The 12,493-nt window shown below is 39.0% G+C and overlaps 1 pseudogene; it reads left to right on the top strand.

Annotated features, from left to right (window-relative positions):
* Window positions 1-5,799: 5,799 nt before the first annotated feature.
* On the top strand, window positions 5,800-12,080 carry LOC126495420 (Ig lambda-2 chain V region-like; annotated as a pseudogene).
* The last annotated feature ends 413 nt before the right edge of the window (window positions 12,081-12,493 follow it).

Below are 12,493 nucleotides of genomic sequence, written 5' to 3'. Positions count from 1 at the left end.
TACTAAGCCATTGGCCAAAACAGCTTCTTTAATAACTAATGGTAATAAAACATAGTCATTGTATACAAAGGGGAATCCCACATCAGTGAGCCACAGGATGGAGGTGGGAAGTAGGTGGAAAATGACAAGTTTGACCAATGACTTTCTTTCAAACAGATGACATTGAATAACTCAAGCTGTTTTTAATCATAGAAATGCTAATGCATTCAAGCATGAGCAGTTACAATACATTTCTCTTTAGTCATTTTGAAGAACCATTAACATTTACTTTTTAGTTTCTTTTTTTCTATTTTAATTAATCTTACATACCAACCTCAGTTCTTCCAGAAATTCACAAGCATGACTCCAACTATGATCCTTAGCAATAGAGGAGAGAGGATCCAATCTTGACTTAACCTATAGTTAGACTTATGAATATCTTAAATATCACCACAGAACCTTCATCCAGCAACTAATGGAAACAGAAGCAGAGACCCACATCAGAGTACTGCACTGAGCTCTCAAAGTCCAGTTAAAGAGTGAGAGGAATGAGAATATGAGCAAAGAGATCAAGACATGAAGGCTTCATCCACTGAAACAGTCTACATGGGCTAATGGAAGTTTATTGACTCCAGCTGCACTGGGAAGGAACAAGCATAGGACCAAATTAGTCCCTCTGAATGTGGTTGACAGTTGAATGGCTTGGGCAGACTGATGGGCCATTGGCAGTGGCACCAGGATTTATCCCTACTGCATGTACTGGCTTTTTGGGAACCTATTCTTTTTGGATGCTACATTACTCAGCCTATATAGAATAGGGAGAGCCTTCTCCATCTCTTTTGATTGATTTTAGTTTAAAATCTATTTTGTTAGGTATTGGTATACTAGTATTTTAGGTATATTTGATTGGAAAACCTTTGCCCAACCCTTTACTCTGAGTATTTCTGTATAGTGCAAACTGAAACATGCACATTTCACATTGTGATTTTCTTTTCTCTTTTTTTCTTTTTTATGGAGCTTATGCAGTGTGATCCAGCTGTTTTCCATCCTTTGATTGTGCTAACCTAGGGAACATTAGTCATATCAAACATTTTAGAAAGACCACTCTTTTAATCAAATTAACCTTACAATTTTTATATGCATGTGCTTTCTGAAACAACCTGAAATTAGTAATACTTTGTCATGTACTATACTGTTCCTAGTCATCGCAGTATCCTCAGTTGGTAGAATATTTGGGTAGGATTGGGAGATGTAGCCCTATTGGAGGAAGTGTGTCACATGGCTGAGCAAATGTGTGTCTGTAGTAGGATTAAGCATCCTTTGGTAAATGCCTAGGAGTGCTTTATCTGAATCATGAGGTAAAGCTATTTAGAGCATCTTGAGTAACTGCTACACTGCATTCTTTAGTGAATGCACAAGAACAAAGTATTGGTGGTAGTTTGTACTCTAAGCAGCAATGGATGGGTGTTTGTTCTCCTTCCTACACATCCCACTAGCACAAGCTATCTTTTTTTATTGAACTTGGTGGCTGTCTCATTCAAGTCACCACATACATATACTCCAGAATAAACATATTAAACATACACTTTGAAGCTAGCATCGATTTATGAAAGAAAATACTTGGTATTTTTCCATTCTTGCCTGATTGACCCCACTCAGTGTAATTTTTTGCCACTTCCATTCATTTTCTTGCAAAGGTTATGATTTAAGTTTTTTATCTAACTGAGTAATATTCCATTTTGTACATGTATGGCATTTTTGTTAACTAATTTACAGTTACAAGAGAGCTAAGTTAACTTCATTTCCTACCTATTACAAGTAGGTAGCAATGGTCATGGATGTGCAAGGGTCTTCATAGTAAGCTATAAAGCCTTTTGAGTATATCCATGAATAGTATAATCAGGATACACGGTAGAGGGTTTCTTTTCTATTTTTTTATCTTCAGGACTGATCTCTACATTATCTGTGTGCAGTTGTACTCCTACTAAATGTGTAAACTTGTATAAAATTTCTCTTTCATCACCTCCATTTTCTGTTATTTCTTCCCAGATTGTTGACATTCTAACTAGAGTGAAAGGGTTGGTTTGATACACATTTCCCTGATGGTTAAGGAAGTTGAAAATTTTTATAAAGTATTTAATAACAATTTGTATTTCTTCTTCTGAGAATATTTTGTTCATCCAATGACCCATTTTCAATTCACTTACTTATCTTCTTGGTGTTTAATTTCCCCCTTTTTAAAATATTCTAGACACATGTATACTGGGCAAAGATTTGCTCTCATTCTGTGATGGGGTTGTCTGTCCACTCACTTCACAGCATAGTGGAAACAATTAATTGAAAAGGATTCTTCTATTCTAATGTCCACACATCCTCCCCATGTTTAATTAATTAGCTCATGTGGTTAATTCACAGACCTGTTATGTATTAGGTCAGGAATAGCATTACAAATTTTAAAAAGTTGTAGAGATGTTAGGGATGAAAGGAGTATACCACAACAAAACAAAAAAACAAAACAAGAAGAACCACATAACAAGAAGATCATGTTAAATGTGGGCACGGGAGGTTTAAAAGCATTCCCACTAAGATCAAGAAGAAAGGGGTGTACACACGTACACCTATTCAATTTAGTACTTAAAGTCCCAGCTAAAACAATAAAACAGTAGAAGACATTAAAAGGGTTAGAAACAGGAAAAACAATAAAGCTATCCATATTTATAGATGATGATTGTTTTCAAAAGAGATGCTAAACACTCTAAAAACTTTTTAGAGCTGAAAATTTCAGCAAAGTAGAAAGATTAAAAATAAACATAGAATCAAATAACCTTTCTATTCATCAATGACAATTATATGGTAATTTAAAAATATAGGAGGATATAATTCCCTTCAAAGTAAACTCAGATACACACAGAGAGACACAATATTGAAATAAACGTAGCAGAGAAAATATATGACAACAGGAGGGATTGCCGTCATTACCTAGATTGCAAGTTACAACTGATTCCAATTACTAGCCACTAAATTAGGTTGTGATGAATATCCTTGAATATGTACTGACACAGTCTTTGGCAAAAGAACCCCATGTAGAATTGTTTCTCTAAATTGAGGTTCTTTTACAGGTAGATAAAGTTCCCAATGTAAAATTTGGGAATAATTTCCCAATAATGGAGAAATACCTATAAACCAAAAGAATTAAAAAAGGAAGACAATGATTATGAGTCAACTTGGGAAATAAGTGTACAGCTACCTGATTAAATAAGTAAACAGTGGTTCAATGAATGAAATTCCCCAACTCTGTGAATAATGAAACCACTAGAGCATACTTTGACCCTTCTCAGAAGTCTCAGAGACTCATGTGTTCAAATTCTTAGACCCTGTACCGTTGCTCACTGGCCCATTACAGGGTCATAGCAGCTGCTTCTTCCCAGGGGCAAATCCACAGCACAGAGCACAGGGCCTCCCTGCATCTGCCTCTCACTGCTCTGAGAGTCGAGGACCAGATGGCAAAGGCTGTTAACAGACTCATCCTAATACAATCCATAAATGTTCATCACAAAGTTTTAGTTAATGAAAAGTGAGGAAATACAGTCTTGGGTTCACATGCCTTGTATCTCTTGACTATCCTTCATAGACACACTTCCTAGGGAATATCAAGATATTAAAAAGCCTATGAATAAGTAAAAATAAACCAAAGATTTTTTTTTTTAACAAAAGATAGACTATGGATACCCAAGAAGTCACAGAGAGACTTGGCAATCAGTGGAGGGCTACATGTCTAAAATTATTAGCATGAATGTCTACGATGTCAGCATTGTTAACATAACCAGTAGAGTTATGTTATGCTAAGTCACAAAGCAGAGGCCACACTGTATTACTTCAAGCCCCGTGGCTCCATGAGACATCCCCTTTCCTTTTCTGTAAAGCTCAGCAAGGATATGGACTTTGTCATTACTACTGTATCTGTGTCCATGTGCTACTATGCTAGACAACGTGTGCAAAGCCTGGCACAGTCTCTGAGACCGCAGCCTTCTCTATACATCTGCAATGCTTAGATGTACTTCCTTTCAAAGAAACTTCTGGATCCACTAAACCCCAAGGTAATAGAATTACTTGTATATCAAGGTATGGCTAGAAGTATTATTTTTCCATTTGGTGAATGCTGACTACAGGATGGGTCAGCACCTATCTGTGACCATACCCAAGTCAAATCTGACTCTCAAATCACTGAGTTCTGGAAGCTCTATCATTTCCACACTCAGTTCTTACATGTTGATACGCCCAGTAGCCATTTTCTTCCTTGACTTAATTCTGATTTTCCACTCCACATCTCATTTTCATTGTCTCATGAGAATATAGCTATGGTTTCCATGGGAAGAGCCATTTGGCAATTTCTCTCTCCACCAGTCAGAGCTTTCCTGCCTGCCTTGAGGCCCAGATCCTGACCCCAAATATTGACATTGTCTTAGAAATAATTCAATATATCATGTAGAACAAAAAAACAAATAGCAAGAGCTTTGCCTTATTATTCTGTTTTGGTAAACGTATTTCAATCAGTAATCTTTTATGAAGAAGTTCTAAAATGGGCATGGTGTCAATATCTTTTTTCAGAATTTCATTATTGGTATAAATTTAAAACTATTTTATTGAGCTACAATTTTTATAAAATATACACCCACGGTAGAGACAAAGTTTGGCAAGTGAACACATAAAATTTATATAAAATGCTTATTTTGAAGTATGGAAACATATATATATGTATTATATGTACATTTGCATATATGTATTATCTAACAAAATGAAAATTTATATTCTCCCTATCACCCTACATTTTCACCTGCACATTCATCCCAAGAAGCTTAGATAACAGACATCTGCTTTGTTGCTTAAAACTACATCCCATTGTTTCAGAAACATGTATTTCCACTCCAAAATTATAATCTGCAAACACTCAGTGACTTGTTTGTGTGTACATGTACTTGATCATTCCTAATTTCTGTGTTGGACAGCATTACACAGATATACTATGGATTCTTTGTCACCTTCCACATATTTGGGTTATGTGAACCATGAATAATACTGCCTTGCATTAATATTTCTATGTGTTGATGCAGGAACCCATTTGATCAAAATGATAAGTCATATGAAAAAGCGACACTGTGCTGTAAAGTGAACTGCTTTTGGAATGCTTGCTACTTCCAGTAGTGCATCAGAGATCCACGTGGTTTACATCCTTGCCAGATTCCACTCTTGTCTGTCCATTCACCAGTTCATTCTTGTGCTTGTGTAATGAGGCATCACAGTGATTTGATGTTGCATAATTATACTCATAACACTACACACATTCATCTTCTGTGAAGTGAAAAGTGGGAGGAAGAAACAGACAAACTTAAAGTCACTTCCCCATCCTTATCTCATTAACTGTGAGATCTTCTGGTTACTTGGACTATTTCTCCTTGTTCATTCCCTTATAGAGGTCTGCATATTGCAATGATTCTTGTCATCTATAGGGTAAGACTTGGTGGAATATGGCTCACACTGCTGAAGACCCTCTAGGATCCAGAGCAGAAGATACTTTTGGCTCTAGAAAAGCAAAACCATCTGAACAATAATATTCCTGACATCTGTTCTCATATATATGTGATTAGTAACTTGTGTCAACTCAAAAACCTTCACCTGTTTATAGGATGTATATAACCAGCATGGAAGAGGAGCTCATTTGCATTTATGTGCACACCCCCTTCCATGTTTGGAGATATAGGAAGCACTTTGGCACTTCCTTGTGTGAGCAGTCTTGAAAGAAACAGACCTGGACAGTGAGTCATGGCCTGGATTTCTGTTTTGATCACACTTCTGGCTCACTGCACAGGTCACGGGACCTTTCTGGCCTGGAGTGGGTATGCAACAGTGCACATATTTTCTCTGCTTTGCTGCTGACCACTGGCTTTCTCTCCTGTTTTTAGGGGCCATTTCCCAGGCTGTTGTAACTCAGGAAACTTCACTCATCACATCTCCTGGAGGGACAATCACACTCACCTGTGGCTCCAGTACTGGGGCTGTGCCTTCTGGGTCCAAGAAAACTCTGACCAGGTACACACTGGTCTGATTTGGACCACCAGCACCAGAGGTTCAGGTGTTTCTGCCCGATTCTCAGGATCGGTGCTTGGAGACAAGGCAGCCCTCACTATCACAGGGGTTCAGCGTGAGGATGAGGCTGTGTATTACTGTTCTCTGTGGTACAGTGATCATTTCCACAATGGTGCAATCAGATGGGGAAGTAGAACACAAATACCCTGGTGCAGTCTTAAGACTGCTGTCTTCTTACCATATGACTATGTCTCCCCCGGCTCAGTATGCATGTTCTCTATGTAGAGAAGATCATAAAGGCTATGGTCTAAGCTACAAAATATTTTATTTCAAGACTTTTTTATGATAATGAGTTGTGATGACATACTTTGCTGACAACTTGACAACACTGAATCTCCTGAAAAGAGTTTCAGTCTACTTTGGGTGGCCTGAGGAATTGTCTTACTTTTTTGAGGTGTATAATTATTTGAACTGTATAAGTTTGAAGTTGAGCTGACTACAAGCCAGCAAATTATTACATATACAGATAATTTTCTTGGTTGCTGACTGTGTGTGATGTGACCAGATTCTAAAGCTCTTGTGCTGTGCATTTCCTACCAAAATGGACTTTTATGGGTGAATGTACTGTGAAGTTGGACCTCAGCAAATGAGGACAACCCAGTTCCTTCTTGATTTTGTGAAAAAAAGTGGATGTATATTGTTCAGGTGAGCATGCTCTGACATTTCTGTGTGCATCCACCCTTTTGATCAGAACTTACTTAGTTGGATGCTTTGTTGGGAGTGGGTGGTCTCTTCTTTTGTGTGCTCGACTATTTCTAGCAGACTCCAGATGTTTCTATGAATCTAAAGATGTGTCTGCTTAAACAGGCACTGTGCGCATCTTTGAGTTCTGACCTAACAGCAGAGTCTGAATATTTCATTCAAGCCTGGCACAGCTGTTTCTCAAGGTGACAGAGACTTGAGAAGCTGTGCAGGATACTCAGAGCCCTAGACCTTGCTCCTTCTCTACATCTGTAATAGCGTGTGTCTACAATGATACCTTTGGAAGCAACTTCTGCTTACAATATCTTTTTAAACAGTGTACATTCAATAATTCTACATGGTCATGAATCAAACAAAATAGACATCAATGGCTACAATTAGTCATTGCCACATCCAAACGTTCTTCATTGAACCTACTGTTTAAAGGGAATCCTTTGAAGTTGGCATTGTTCTCTTAAATATAGAAATATCAGACTGCGTTCTGTGAGCTTTACTGACAGGAAATGATTCTGTGAAGCTCTGTGTTCAAATTGACTCACATGTTTCCATTTTATTATATCTCGTGTGGTTAATAAATAAAAAGCCTCCAAGGAGTTCCTCAGACCTGCTCCATTCCTAAGTCACTGCTTATGACCTATCTTGTACCCTGCCTCCTCCTCTAACATAAAGACAGATCTATTCATCCTTGATCCATTAAAGGGGACACTGTCCCCTCCTTTGAATTGTTCATATTGTTTCCGTTCTTTTTTTTATCCTCAGCTTCTGGGTGGGTCCCAGGCTCTCCTGTGTTGACTGCCTGCCTGTCTGCTGTCCCTGCCTGTCCACATGCATCAGAAAAATGTATCAGTGTGAGCACCAGTAGAACACATCACCATGCTCTCTATAGTTTTCCTTACACATGTCTGAGATATAAAGTGAAGAAAACACAGCAAAACAGACATATTAAGCAATTATGAAAGGTGATGGCTGCTCTGGGACTTAAAGGAGTGTGACGACTCTTTCTCTGGAGTTTCTGCAGGACAGGTGCCCACATGTGGTAACCCCAACAGATATGGAGCCCAGTGACTGAGTCCTCTAATTGTGTGAGGAATAAGCAACTGTTCTACAGTGGACCTGAAGGATCTTGGCACACAAACCTGGGTGTGTTACCACCTGCTTTACATTCCATGGGACAATGTATTTACCTTCATTTGGCTTGCTCTTTCAGGAACTCACACTGTGAATCAGTCACCAGGAGGAGTTAATGAGAACCCATTTGCATGAATAGTCCCTCTTCTGTGAGGTCCCAGATGATGAGATAATGAGACAGCCCAGAGAGAAGACCCTGGTCCAAGAAGATGCTGTGCTTTACCTACCATGGTTTAGAATCCTGTCATATTTAATGCTGCTATCTTGCTGTATAGGTAGAAACAGGCCTAAGTGTACTGGGGCAGGCTTCTATACTCAGTCTTTTCTGATTCATATCCTCAAGAAGTTGAACTGTAGCTTTGCTGTTAAAGCGATTTCTGCTTTGGCAGGTTCCTTTTCTCAGGCTATATAGACAGCATCACCCACCTTCCCTATGCCTCTGTGATCAACAGTCAGACTCACCTGCACCCTGAGGAGTGGCATCAGTGTTGTGATAAAATCATTTACTGGTACTAGCAGATGCAGGGAAGCCCTTCTAGGTTTTTTCCTGTACTACTGCTACTCAGGCTCAGAGAAGTGGCCAGGACTCTCCATTATATTCTCTAGTTCCAAAGAGACCTCAGAAATGCTTCAAATTTACACATCTCTGGGCTAAAGATGGAGGATGTGGCTAACTATTATTGTGTTATCTGGGAGAGTAGTATTTTCACAATGATACAGGAAAAGGGGAACTAGGCATAAATTTTACTTTGTGTTAAAAAAAAATCAGACGTGGCTGCATGGAGGGAAGCTTAAGGCACAGAGAAAGATGCCTAGGATAGCATCAGCTTTGAGCAGAGCAGAGGCTCATGGTGGTGGTGTGGGCTTTGGCAGAACAGTATAGAGCCTGCAAAGGCACCTGCAGCAGCTGCCATGTCCAGGCACGAATGGCAAAATGTGCCAGCCTACAGAAGAATGACTGTTTCGGGGGGAGCCTTATGGCCCAGTTTTGGATCAGTATATGAGTATTTGTTCAACAGGTCTGCAGATTTAAAAAAAGCCCATGTGGGCAGTCTCTCTTGGCAAGGACCAGAGGAATTTGGAACTGCACAGAATACTGGGACTTGATGCCCTGCATGTTCTCTTCTCTCTGGTAATATTGATGATTGTCTTGGCCTTTTTAATGTCATTTTGTCAATCATGCATTGGACAGATATGCTCATTATTGGTTTCTGCAGTTTTTCTTGATCATCTTCCCCTAAAATTCTTTGGGAGCTTATGCTTCTCAGGTTTCTTCCCTGGGGATGGCAGCTGACACTTCAAAACCTTGAAATCTTCTTTACTGCTAGGTTCTCCCAATGTTATAAATCCCTAACTGTTAAAGGAATTCCCTTAGAATGAAAAATGATTTCAGTAGCTATGCCTTCACAGTTTCTTTAGACCTCTTCTGTTGGCAGCAGATGGTAGTCAGTTAATAAACTGATCAAGTGTATGTGTCTCAATCACATATATGATGTGTTTATCAATAATATACATGATATGTGAATATAGGGTATAACACATATATGAAGCAACATCAATAATGTTAATCCTTTTTCGCATTTAAAGAATTGTTTACATATATTTGTTAATACATATTTTATGGGTAATGATTTAGAATCAAAATACAGAAAAATCAAGTTCAAAAGTTAGGTATTTGACAGTAAATTGCAGTGATGGTAACAATCAGTATTGTACTATATACTCAAATTTGCAGAGAGTGATGACATTAGCACATAAAAACAGTGTGATCTATTGAATATGGATATAACAATCAAAATTACATGCCCATTAGATCAAGTAAAATCATACTGGTTATGCATTTTATAGGTCAAATAGCACAGTCCAGACTAGCAGTAATTCACACCAATTGCTAGTAAGCATTCCAACTTGCTCTTTTGTAAATTTGACTTTTTTAGATTGTTTTTGTCTATGAGATCATTTTCAGCTTTTGTGATTTTCTATAGTATATTTGAAATGGTTGTGCCAACCTACGTTCTATTTTTGATATTTATTGAGCTCTACATTTTCTCTGCTCTCCTCCCTGCTTCTCCCCTCCCCTTCAACCCCTCCCTCAAGGTCCCCAAGACAATTATCACATGGACTCACTCATAAGTGGATTTTAAACATAAAGCAAAGAAAACCAGCCTACAAATCACAATCCCAGAGAACCTAGACAACAATGACGACCTTAAGAGAGACATACGTGGATCTATACATGGGAAGTAGAAAAAGAAAAGATCTCCTTAGTAAATTGGGAGCATAGGAACCATGGAAGAGGGTTGAAGGAGAAGGGAGAGGAAGGGAGAGGAGCAGAGAAAAATGTAGAGATCAATAAAATCAATAAAAAGGAGCAAAAAAAGAGAAAACGTACCTCCAGCCAGTGGGAGGATTCAGTTTAAAGAGACAGCACTACAGAGACAAAGGCCCTTCTCTGCATCACCCAATCTGATGAATCCAAACATGTGGTGGATGTGTGCTAAGATGATCTGCAGAATTCTTTTGGCTTGAGGGGGAAATTATTTTGAGTCGGCACTGTGAAGGGCTCTATGTGGTGGGAAACCTGTCTGAGGTGGGGCACTTCCTCAGCCAGGCTCTCCACAAAGTAGCAGACAGTTAGTTTGCCTTTGGTATATAGAAGAACGAAGAAGTACAGCTGCAGCATCCTGCTACAAGCCCAGAAAATGGAAGTGATCGCTGCCTTCCTTGGGAAGATGCACTCACTCTGTCTAGTTCTGAGATATAAGAAGGCCAGAGGGAGTAACATTAACTTCCCTTAGTCCAAAACCCACATTGCCTGGTTGTTAGGAAAGTCATGTGTGAGGGTCCAAGTGTGTGAGTGTGTGTGTGTGTGTGAATCTTGAGCACACAAAAGCATGTCTTTTAGGTGGCAATAACCTTAATAACAAAAAAAAAATTCTAGGTAGATTCCAACTCTCCAATACCTGCTCACACAACAGAATCACTTTTGGATTAAAAGAAGCTCACTTTCTTTGTTTGATATGCTACAAACTTCTATACATTTAGAAAAGGTATTTTGAACAAAATCTACGAAGCTTCAATTTGTAATCTATAGTTTTTGTATCAAATAATGTTTGTTGAAATATGAGCAGCGGGGCTGCATCCCCAACACCCCAGCTGCCTGCTAGCTCATGCCCGAAATAACAACACACAAACTGTATTCATTTAAGAACTGCTTGGCCCATGAACTCTAGCCCTTACAGGCTAATTCTCGCACCTGGACTAGCCCATTTCTAATGATGTGTATAAGCACCCCAAGGTGCGCTTACTGGGAAGATTCTAGCCTAAGTCCATCGTGGGTTGCAGCTGCCTGGGAGAGCAGAGCATGGTGTCTGTCCGGTCCCTCTGGAAGCAGCGCAGAGTCTGACCTCACTTCCTCTTCCGCCCAGAATTCTATTCTGTTTACTCCTCCCATCTATGCTTTAACCTATCAGGGCCAGCCAAGCAGTTTCTTTATTGCTCAGCCAATGAAATCAACAGATTGATATGACACTCCCACATCAAATATTTTTAGTTATTCACCACCCAAACCAAAATTTCTATGACAAGATTAGAACTAGAAAATGATTTATCCTCATGTTGTTTTCTATCACTAATATCCACTACCTGTATTCAGTTCTCCCATATACCCTTAAATTATCCTTTCTTATTCTCTTTTCTTCATGTTCCTCTGCACCCACAAGTATGTCTGTTTATGTAATACATATATTATCAGGTAGATCCTACATATAGAAAAAAGCATGATGTTGTGTGAATTTGCCTAACATTGTACATTCTAACTACATCTATTTCCCTGAAAGTTTTAAAATTTTATTTTTCTTTAGAGCTAAATAGTATTTGTATGTTTGTGTTTGCATGTTTGTGTTACCAAAATATATATCTTCATGTTAAATCACATACCAATGAAGTAATCTGATAGTTACCATTTTTCTGTGGATGAACTTAACATTTTACTATTCTTGTATATTTTTTTTAAGAGTGTCAAAGATTTCTTCTGGACACGACAATCTTTACAGCAGATCAAGCGGTATCCATTCAGATTTAGAACACAGAATCTTGGATTGTGGGTTCAGATTGTGATCTTGTGAATAGGAGAATAACCTGTGTTATGAGGTCTCTGTATTATTGTTATTATGAATCCTTTGGCTAACAGGGGGTGCTGTAGGACTGTGATATAATACTGGCATTAGGGCTCATCCTGTGCTCACTGAGGAGACTCAACAGTGGGATACTTCTCTCCTGTCAGAATTTAGGGAGCAAGGGGCTCAGTCTTAGCTAGTGATTCCTCCCACGACTCTTCCATTACTGAAAGTCTATCCATCTCTATCCCAGGCTGTTTGTGAGCTGAGCTTCAGCAGCAGGGCTCATGAAGAGTCTTGGTAGCCTTGGGGGAAACATCTCTGAAGGAAAAGCCACTTTTCTTTAGGGGTGGGAAAGGAGGCCTGGGACAACCTAGACTCCCTGAGGAGATCTTTGGTCTTGAACTGCTTTTTTCTCATTG

Source organism: Alexandromys fortis, unplaced genomic scaffold, assembly GCF_014885135.2.
Source record: "Alexandromys fortis isolate MF-2015 unplaced genomic scaffold, M_Fortis_MF-2015_v1.1 scaffold_445, whole genome shotgun sequence".
NCBI lineage: Eukaryota > Metazoa > Chordata > Mammalia > Rodentia > Cricetidae > Alexandromys > Alexandromys fortis.
Note: the sequence above shows the minus strand (reverse complement) of the source record. Positions and strands in the feature narration are given on the sequence as shown.